The 10,000-nt window shown below is 35.5% G+C and overlaps 1 long non-coding RNA gene across 1 annotated transcript in view; it reads left to right on the plus strand.

The window, feature by feature from the left end:
• The window catches only part of LOC149134724 (uncharacterized), a 12,115-nt gene that overhangs the window by 1,559 nt on the left and 556 nt on the right, over positions 1-10,000 (plus strand). The gene's annotated exons all lie outside the window — the stretch shown is intronic.

The following is a 10,000-nucleotide window of genomic DNA, read 5'->3' on the forward strand; positions in this document are numbered from 1 at the left end:
TGTGTGTGTGTGTGTGTGTGTGTGTGTGTGTGTGTGCTCGCATACACACGCTCATGTATATTGTTTATTTACTCGATTTGATCGGCAAATGACCAACAGAATCAAACAAGCGGCAGATTCTATCTGTACAGTCGTAAGAAAAATAATTTGCTTCTTTTGTCTCAGAGCATCAAAATAACTCTCTAAATGTTTGTCAAAAACTTGATTTTATTTGGTTCTTTAAATCTCTGATGGCTTCTCCCAATTTCTTTTTTCTCTTTCCTTCTTTTTTTTTTCTTATTGCATTTCTGTCTGACTTATCATTCATGTATTTTTTTATGATTTTAGGAGGTCTTTTCTCATTTTCGTTTTATTCTGATGTTTAATAAATCACTTTTGTATTGTAAGTGGCAAAAAGAACGAAAGATTTTTGTGAACCATACTTACAACAAGGGTTCTATTCCTGGTTGAGTCTCTTCATTTCAAAAATTCTCCGAACGGCAGATAAGTGTCATTAACGGACTTGGTATTGGCGGTCTACAAGTTGATGATTGTGTTAAAAGTATTCACTTTGTCATATTCTCTTCGTTATATCTACCTTGCCCTTCAACGTTGAGCTGTATTATAGACAAGATATTTAATACGCAGAAGCTTGGTCTTCGGGTTTTTTCAGCAGGCAAAGTGAGAAAGGATAGCGTCCACCAGGAGGACAATAAATTAGTCAATTTTAGTTTGGACGTTTCAATGATTTCACACGACCACGCCATCGTTCACGGTACCCCGTGCATGTTCTTAATTCGTGAGCATTTGTCATTCGACTGTCCTGGAGCAAGTTGTCCACATAGGTTAAACGTTTTATCCCCCTGTTGGTTCTTCCTTCAACTCATTGTCATATGACCAGTTGACATACGCTTCCTTCTGGGTTCCTGACGCAATGACCAGCAATTCTAATTCTTTGCTGAATACTTTCAGTCGCTTTGGGCAGATTTTGATAAAGCTGTTTGTTGGTTATGTCGGCTAATTGCCTTGATACCCTGTATTAATGCTTTGGTCCCTTGTCGTACTGACAGGGAGACCTCCAATGAATCCTGTTAAAGCAAATGATAGCTATTCTATCTCCACTGACTTGCATTATTTCCCGCAATATTAGAAAGAACGACGGCAGCGAACTGGTTAAAGCGCCGGACAAAATGTCGTGCATATTCGTTACACCTCTTTACGTTCCGTGTTCAAATCCCCCTGAAATCAACTTTACTTTTCATCCTTCCGAGGTTGATAAAATTCCAGTATCCATGATTAGTTTAATAGCTGGAATTACTAGGATTTGATCTGGGAAACCGGATTTACTGTGAACCCATGAAAGAGTAATAAACTTGTCTTATCTAGATGACAAGATGATGTCTTGTAAAATAAAACACCCGAAGAAAATCAACGATAAACTAGCTCTATTTTCTCCCTTAGTAGTAGTCAAAGGTGTCGGTATCACCAGAGGGCGTTCACGATTATATGGTACATGAAGTAGAAATTGAGAACAAAAACATCACTAGTTTCAAATCTAATACTCAATACAGTTGGAACACATTTCACGTCTGATAAAATTCATGTCGAGCAGATTAGAGTCACTATTGTTGCAGTTGTTGTCGTCATCGTCGTTGTCATCGTCGTCGTCGCTGTTGTTGTGTAGCCCATGATCAATCTATAATCAAAGGTTATTCAACATGAACACCAAATATCTTACACACACGTAGAACTACGTTTCTCAAATATCTTTATTCCTTAAAGACAATATCGATGGTTTTTGAAAGAGAGATTAAGCCAGGAGTCGACAAACGTCTTATATCATTGACTCCTTTATAGAACCATTGACAATTTATCGACCCTCATCATTTTCGCTCGTTTTGCTTCACGCTCTTGCTTGATGGACCAGAGATTATCCCAGGTTAGTGGCCCCAGAGACGTCATCACGCGTAGAGCCGACCAGATCCAACAGTACTCTCCATCGCCGCCGGTCCCGTGCCAGTCCCTCTACAATCTCCAAAGTGGCGTCGAGCCTCTAGAGACCTTCCTCAACCACATGCAGCCTTCTGGTGCGATGCCTGCCACGAGGCCTCTTGCAGCCCACAGCTGCTGCGTCGGATGAGAGTAAAGCCCTGATAAAATTATCTAGCGGGAGACAGAGAACATGTCTGTGCAGGCGCATGCGACAAATAGCTATGAGGTGAGAGGCTGCGTGCTGATGCGTGTACGTATGCAGTTCTTTGTACCATCTGATGTTCTCGATGATTCATCATAAATTTCTAAGATAAAATTATAAAATATGATTAAGAAATATTTCTTGACTTCAAAGCAATAACCCTTGGTTTTTATTTTCTTTTTCGCGTCATTATCACTTTTTAGCAAGATATTTAAAACAAAATTTAATGAAAATGCTTAACGAATATTGACACAGGACAATAAAAGTTCAGTCATATTCTATTGATATATAATTGAAATATTTAAAGTCTATCGTCTCCTTGGATGGTCACAGTGACAGCTTCAATGGGCCAATACAGACCACTTTGGCAGCGTCTCGATTCGACTGTTATTTTTAGCTAGCGAGTCTGCCACATAAAGGCTCCCTCTTGTTGGCTCAGTATTGAGGTAACTGATCTTAGGTACGAAGGGAAGTGGAATGTTAGCTCAATGTTGCTACGAGATTTCAATTCTGTTTTCATTTTCCATTGTCATTGCAAACATGCCTGCTTTTAACGACCACCTCTCCAAACAAATCTATGTCGCAAACAGAAAAAGTTTGGTGTCGGCGGCAGCGGTGGTTGCGAAGGTGGAGGCGCTGAAATTAAGGTGAACGTAGTAAGGTAATGGAGGTGGCGGCAGTAACTGTGACGGTGATGGTGATGGTAGTGGTGGAGGGCATGATGGTGGTAATGGGGAAGTTGAAGAAGATGTTGGTAATAGTAAGAGCGAAGGTTGTGATGTTATTGGTGGCGTTGGTGGTGGTGATGCTGGTGTTGATGTCGGTTGTGGCGGTGGTGGTGGTGGTGGTGGTAGTTTTGATATTGTAGACGGCGGCGTAGATTAGTTTGTCGCATTTATAAGAGCGTCGTCATCGTTGTTCATTCGTATCATCGTCATCATCATTATCATCATCCCGTACAGCGCGCGTGTGTATGTGTTTGTGTGAATGTGTAAGAGTGAGTGTATGAGTGTTTGTGTATGTGTGTATACACACTCACACACAAGCATATATATACACACATAAATATATGTATATATATATAATATACATATACATAGGCGTAGGAGTGGCTGTGTGGTAAGTAGCTTGATAACGAACCACATGGCTCCGGGTTCAGTCCCACTGCCTGGCACCTTCTGTCTTCTACTATAGCCTCGGACTCACCAAAGCCTTGTGAGTGGATTTGGTAGATGGAAACTGAAAGAAGCCCGTCGTATATTTGTATATATATATATATATATATATATATATATATGTATATATATGCATCTGTGTGTATATGTTTGTGTGTCTGTGTTTGTCCCCCCAACATCGCTTGACAACCGATGCTGGTGTGTTTACGTCCCCGTAACTTAGCGGTTCGGCAAAAGAGACCGATAGAATAAGTACTAGGTTTACAAAGAATAAGTCCTGGAGGTGGATTTGCTCGACTAAAGGCGGTGCTCCAGCATGGCCGCAGTCAAATGACTGAAACAAGTAAAAGAGTAAGAGTAAAGAGTATATATATACACATACATACACACACACACATACATACATACATACATACATACATACATATGTTTTGTCTTGCTATAAAAATGGGCTCCTGCAAATATTCTGTTTAGTACCAGATATTTGTTTGTCAGCTGAGCATGTCCCTTAGTGGCTGACAATATGTGCATCTCTGATAACGAGCAGGAGTATTGGGGGAGCATCATAGTCATATGTTGAGAGGAATTCTTTGGGGTTGGAATAATTCACCTCTGGAAACATGGGTGTTTCATTCATCATCCTTAAACAAACCTCATTCAGGGACCTTTTGTGCGAGATGGGCTACTCAACCTAAAGAAAATTTTAAGTATTCCCCTAAATGAGCTGTTTATCTTGATATGAGATCACAGTGATGCGCACATGTGATTGTGATGCACACATGTGATTGTAATTATCAGACGATAGGTGCATGGGGCATGTTATATTTTACCCCAGTGTCACTGATGATGATGATGATGATGATGATGATGATGATGATGATGATGATGATGATGATGTGGTGGTGGTGGTGGTGGTGGTGGTGGTGGCGGCGGTGGCGGCGGCGGTGGCGGTGGCGGCGGTGGTGGCGGTGGCGGCGGCGGCGGCGGTTGTGGTGGTAGTGGTGGGGAGGAGGAGGAGGAGGATTTCGTCGTAAACGCTCAAGAGCATTCAAGACATTTTACGTTAAAAAAAACAAATAGAAATATCTGCTCGACATTCTTGAGGTGGCTTCGTCTACCTGTGATTCACGGTTAATGCCCTAGCTTTCACAAAATTATTAAACTGCTAATGACACTGTGCGTTTGTAAAATGATTTATGGAAACATTGAAGGCAAAGGATTTTTTTAAAAAAAGAAACAGAGAATTAGAGAAGGTAAAAAATAATTGAAACAGAAAAAAATCTGTTGATTAAAGAGCATTTCTAGGACATTGCTCCGATACTCCTGTTTTTCTTACCTTTTATTTCTCTCTCTCTCTTTATATATATATAACTTTATATATATATGAACTTGGGTATGTGGTGAAGCAACCTGTTGCTGATCCCTTAATTTTGTTTATAAATGTATAAGAACTTTTAAATAAGTTCCACACCGATAATGGTGCTTACATACCGAGGGGCTTGGTAAAAATTATTAATTATTAATTTATTAATAAATTGATAATCCTTTACCCTTTTAATTGTAATAATATATATATATATATATATATATATATATATATATATATATATATATATATATATATATATATATATATATATACATATGTATATATATATATATATATATATATATATATATATATATTACATTACATTACATTACATTACATTACATTACAAATCAGGCTGAAGAGGAATAGACAAATGGTAAGATTTGTTAAATCCGAAACCGGTTCCTGTTTAAGAATGCTTTTTTAGGTGATTTTAAATGTCTTGCCCGCTCACGTTTTGGTATGCTGCTATATTTCATGTTGAGAACAATTTAGGTCTTAATAGACACAAGATGTAATCTATTTCTAGCGCATTAATTGTCCACGTTAGTGGTCAACGTTATTTTTTTTAAATGTACCTTGCAGATACTATTTCTGAATCTCTTTGATTCTTTAGATGTGCGCATTAATTGTCCACGTTAGTGGTCAACGTTATTTTTTTTAAATGTACCTTGCAGATACTATTTCTGAATCTCTTTGATTCTTTAGATGTGCTGGCCTCCTGATAATTAATCGATATTAATTAATATATGATTAATTACCAGATTTTATATATATATATATATATATATATATATATATATGTATGTATGTATGTATGTATGTATGTATTATATATGTGTGTGTGTGTGTATTATATATATATATATATAAAACCTCCTCTCTCTCTCTCTCTCTCTCTCTCTCTCTCTCTCTCTCTCTCTCTCTCTCTCTCTCTGTCCCTCTCTCTTTCTTACACTCTTTCGTACTTTGTCTTTTAACTTACGTATTTACGTCTTCACGCTCTCATCTTTATAATCTACTAGCAGAGATACCCGGCGTTGCCCGTGTTACATGCAATTTCAGGATGAGACTTTTTTCTTATATTTCCTGTAAGGAACTGGAATAGATATGATTCGAATTTCATCAAAATTGCACATGAGGGTTCTTTCCCTCTTTACACACCCTAAAAAAATTCTAATCATGAGACATGTATCCCATACTATTAATCTTTATGCACATATTCCAAAATTTCAGAGCTCTTGGAGCTGAAAAATGTAGAAGTTAAGGCCCCTATTGGGGTGGGTGTGTTAATGTCAAGCAGAGAAGTTGAATTGTTGGGAATGTTTTTAACTTGGGTGTAATATGTATTGTTTGAATTTCTTTGAAATAGGAAATATATATATGTTCACTGGGTTTGTAAAAGAGAGTAAAGCTACAGGAAACCAAAAGACGAATGATCACGATAATCAGTCGGTTACCTGAGCGTAGTCGTTATTACTCCCCAATGTAGGATTCCTCACCATACAGGTGACAGGCACAGCTGTAAGATGCATTACGGATCTATAGCAATTGGAAGGGCATGACCCAATTGAAATAAGAACGTGTGACGTTTGGAGTAAAGGGAAATGAAAGTGTCGCCTCTGGAGTTTGCAAATGACCACTATACCGATAGGTAACTGTGCAGACAAAATTTACAATCAATAAATGTCTTAGAACAACCAGTCACTCATCTGGGAAGGCCTTGAAATCAATGTTACCAACTGGGGACTATGTGTGACCCAGTGATAATAAAAAGTGGAGGCAAAGATGCGTCTCATTTTCTTGACAATCTATGCACCACATTGCAGAAATCACAATGTAAGTATATCTGAAAAGATAGTCTTACACTGTTGTACCGTTGAATTACAAATAATGCTCACCTGTTATGTTCGGGTGACCCTATAGGTTCCAATAGTACAACTGTATTCGTCTTTGCTTAGGAAAAATGAGTAAATTGTTGGTGTGAAGTCCCCATGAAGGGGTCTTTGTGACTTCTAAGAAGACATTTTAGAAATATTACTTTATTTGTTTGTAATCTGTATGGTTAAAATTCCATCAACATCAAAAATATATGAATTTTCATGGCGGTTATGGCTGTTATGCATTGAATATAATTTCTAAATTTCATAAAGATCCATTCAGTACTTTTTACGTAGTTTTGGATAAAAAAACAAATGACTAATGTGTGCGTTTGTGTGTATGTGTATGTGTGTGAGTGTATATATGTATAGATATCTGTATGCATGTATATATGTGTATATATGTGTACATATTACATGTACATCTATATATACATCTACACATATGTATACATATACATGTATGCATATAGATCTATATCTCTATATATATCTATACATATACGTGTACATATACGTGTACATATACGTGTACATATACATCTATATGTATACATATACATCTCTCTCTCTCTCTCTGAAACCATTAAAGTGAAAGTATCTGTCATTATAGTATCGAAATGTGATTGTTTCAGTTAGTGGAATAGTTTCATTTTTAAAGTGAAAGTATTTGACATGAGTGTTTTTGTTTCACTTTTGACACGTAATACTTAAATAGTGGAGGAGATATTATGTTGCTGTGGGCTCGAACTATGCAAGAAGTTAAACATTTTTTTTGACTAAAACACAACCGGGACCCTAAGTAAGGCACGTGTAAAATTTGAATGAAATTGGTTGTGTAGTTCTCGAGTTTTAGGGAAACACACACACAGACAGACAGACACACACACATTCTCATTTTTATATATATAGATATATTTTTCTCTCACGTTCTCATATATATCTATATGCATGTATGTATGCATGTATGTATGTATGCATGCATGTATGTATGTATGTATGTATGTGTGTATGTATGTATGTATGCATGTATGTATGTATGTATGTATATGGCACTTTGTGCGAGTATCTTCCAGTATAGCTGCAGTTCGGCCAAAGCGTTATGAATGGATTTGGTAGACGGAAACTGAAAGAAGCCCGTGGTGTATATATGTGTATGTGTGGGGGGGTATGTGTGTGGGGGGGGTATATGTGTGGCAATGGCTGACAGTGAATTCGAAGCTTCTGCTATGTCATCTTCAGGGAACGAAACAGGAATTTCAAAATTGATGTCGACCATTTCTTTGTAAAAATAGAATAACAATGATATTCTACAGAATGTTATTGAGTGAGTGTTTGTGAGTATATATATATGTATCTTTTATCTTTTACTTGTTTCAGTCATTAGACTGCTGCCGTGCTGGGGTACCACCTTAAAGTATTTTTAGTCGAATGAATCAATCCCAGTACTTATGTATTAAATCTAACTACTTCTTTTATCGGTCCATTTTGCGGAACTGCCAAGTTACAGCACCGGTTGTCAAGCGGTGGTGGGGTGACAAATACAGACACAAACACAGACTCACACACACACGCATAAGATTTGGTCGATCCGAAGCTATAGTAGAAGCCATCTGCCTAAGGAGCCACGCAGTGGAACTGAACCTCGAACCATCTGGTTGGGAGCAAGCTTCTTATCACACAGCTACGTTACTATATTTATTCATATATATAAATATATATATATATATATATATATATATATATATATATATATATATGTTTTCACTGTCCAATTTTTCCTGTCTTGGTTTGTGTTTGCCACCTTGGAATCATCTGTGTAGTGGGTTGATCCACTACTCAGGAAGAGACTATTCTAGAGTACGTTCTGTCTTATCTTCGAAACGTCTAGTTAGAATAGAGACAGCTGATGAAGGAATATTCCAAGTGGCTTTCCGTTTTCCTATGTGTTCGTTCCGTTGTCTGTAGTTCATTGTTCTAACGTCCTGTACCCTGATATGCATATATATACACATGTAGATGTAAGTATGTACATATATGTGTGTATACATGTATATATATTCTTTGTATTATATATATATATGTATATATATATATATATATATATATATATATATATATATATATATATATATATATATATATATATATAAAATATATAGTTTTAGGGAAAATAACCAATTTTCAAGAACTCATCGATGAAAATCCGCTATCACATATAGAAAAATTAATAATTAAAAGCACAATAAATAAGTATAATATAAAGTAAAGTAAATATCATAAGATAAATATAATAAAAAGATTACACGTAGTGGATTTTCAACGATGAGTTCTTGAAAATTGGTTATTTTCCCTAAAACTATATATTTTATATATACTTTATCTATAAGGCTCAATTTAATTTTAATTTTTTATAAATTGATTTTAATTGAGTTTTTTACCTGTAATTTTGGATTTTGTCCCTAATATTATATATATATATATATATATATATATATATATATATACATATATATATATATATATATATATATATATATATATATATATATATATATATATATATATATATATATATATATATATATATATATATATATATATATATATATATATATATATATATATATATGTATGTATATATGTATATATGTATATACATATACATATATATATAGAACCAGTATATATATATATATATATATATATATATATATATATATATACTGCAGTATTCCACCTCTTTCGTCTTGGATTCATATTTCACTGAGATCAACTTTACTGTCATCTTTTCAAGGATGATAAAATAAAATGACTGTCAAGTACTCAGAACGACGTATTCGACTACCCACACTCAATAGTTGATCTTATGGCTAATTATAAAGAATTATTATTAATTCGATTGTTTCTTCCCGATTATTGATTTGAAATATATTACATATCAAAGGATTTTACTATATGTCTATAGATATTGGCAGGATGAGGTATTTTTATATAGGTCTCGATATATAATACGCTAAATATCATTTCATGACATGAAAACAAGACAATGTAGCGAGAGAGGAATTAGACAGCTGCATAATGCACTTAGCCATTGCATGTTTCTTTCAGGAAAAGAGATAGGGAAAGAGAAGGAAAGAGGGAGAAAAGAGAGAGAGAAAGAAGGAGGAATAGAGAAAGAGGGAGAGGGAGGAATAGAGAGAAAGCGGGAGAGACAAAATGGAGAATGTAAGCTTCGGGATTATATTTTCGCTAAAAAGAAAACGGAACAGTTTCTTTATAAAACAAATTATTTCATAATCCATAACTGCTCTTAGTAAAACACTTTGACGCAGGTTTTAGCGGTATTTTGGCGACCATTTGTTACAGACGGCACCAGCTAGAGTCCATTAACTTCAAA

Source organism: Octopus bimaculoides, chromosome 7 (assembly GCF_046866305.1).
Source record: "Octopus bimaculoides isolate indiv1 chromosome 7, ASM4686630v1, whole genome shotgun sequence".
NCBI lineage: Eukaryota > Metazoa > Mollusca > Cephalopoda > Octopoda > Octopodidae > Octopus > Octopus bimaculoides.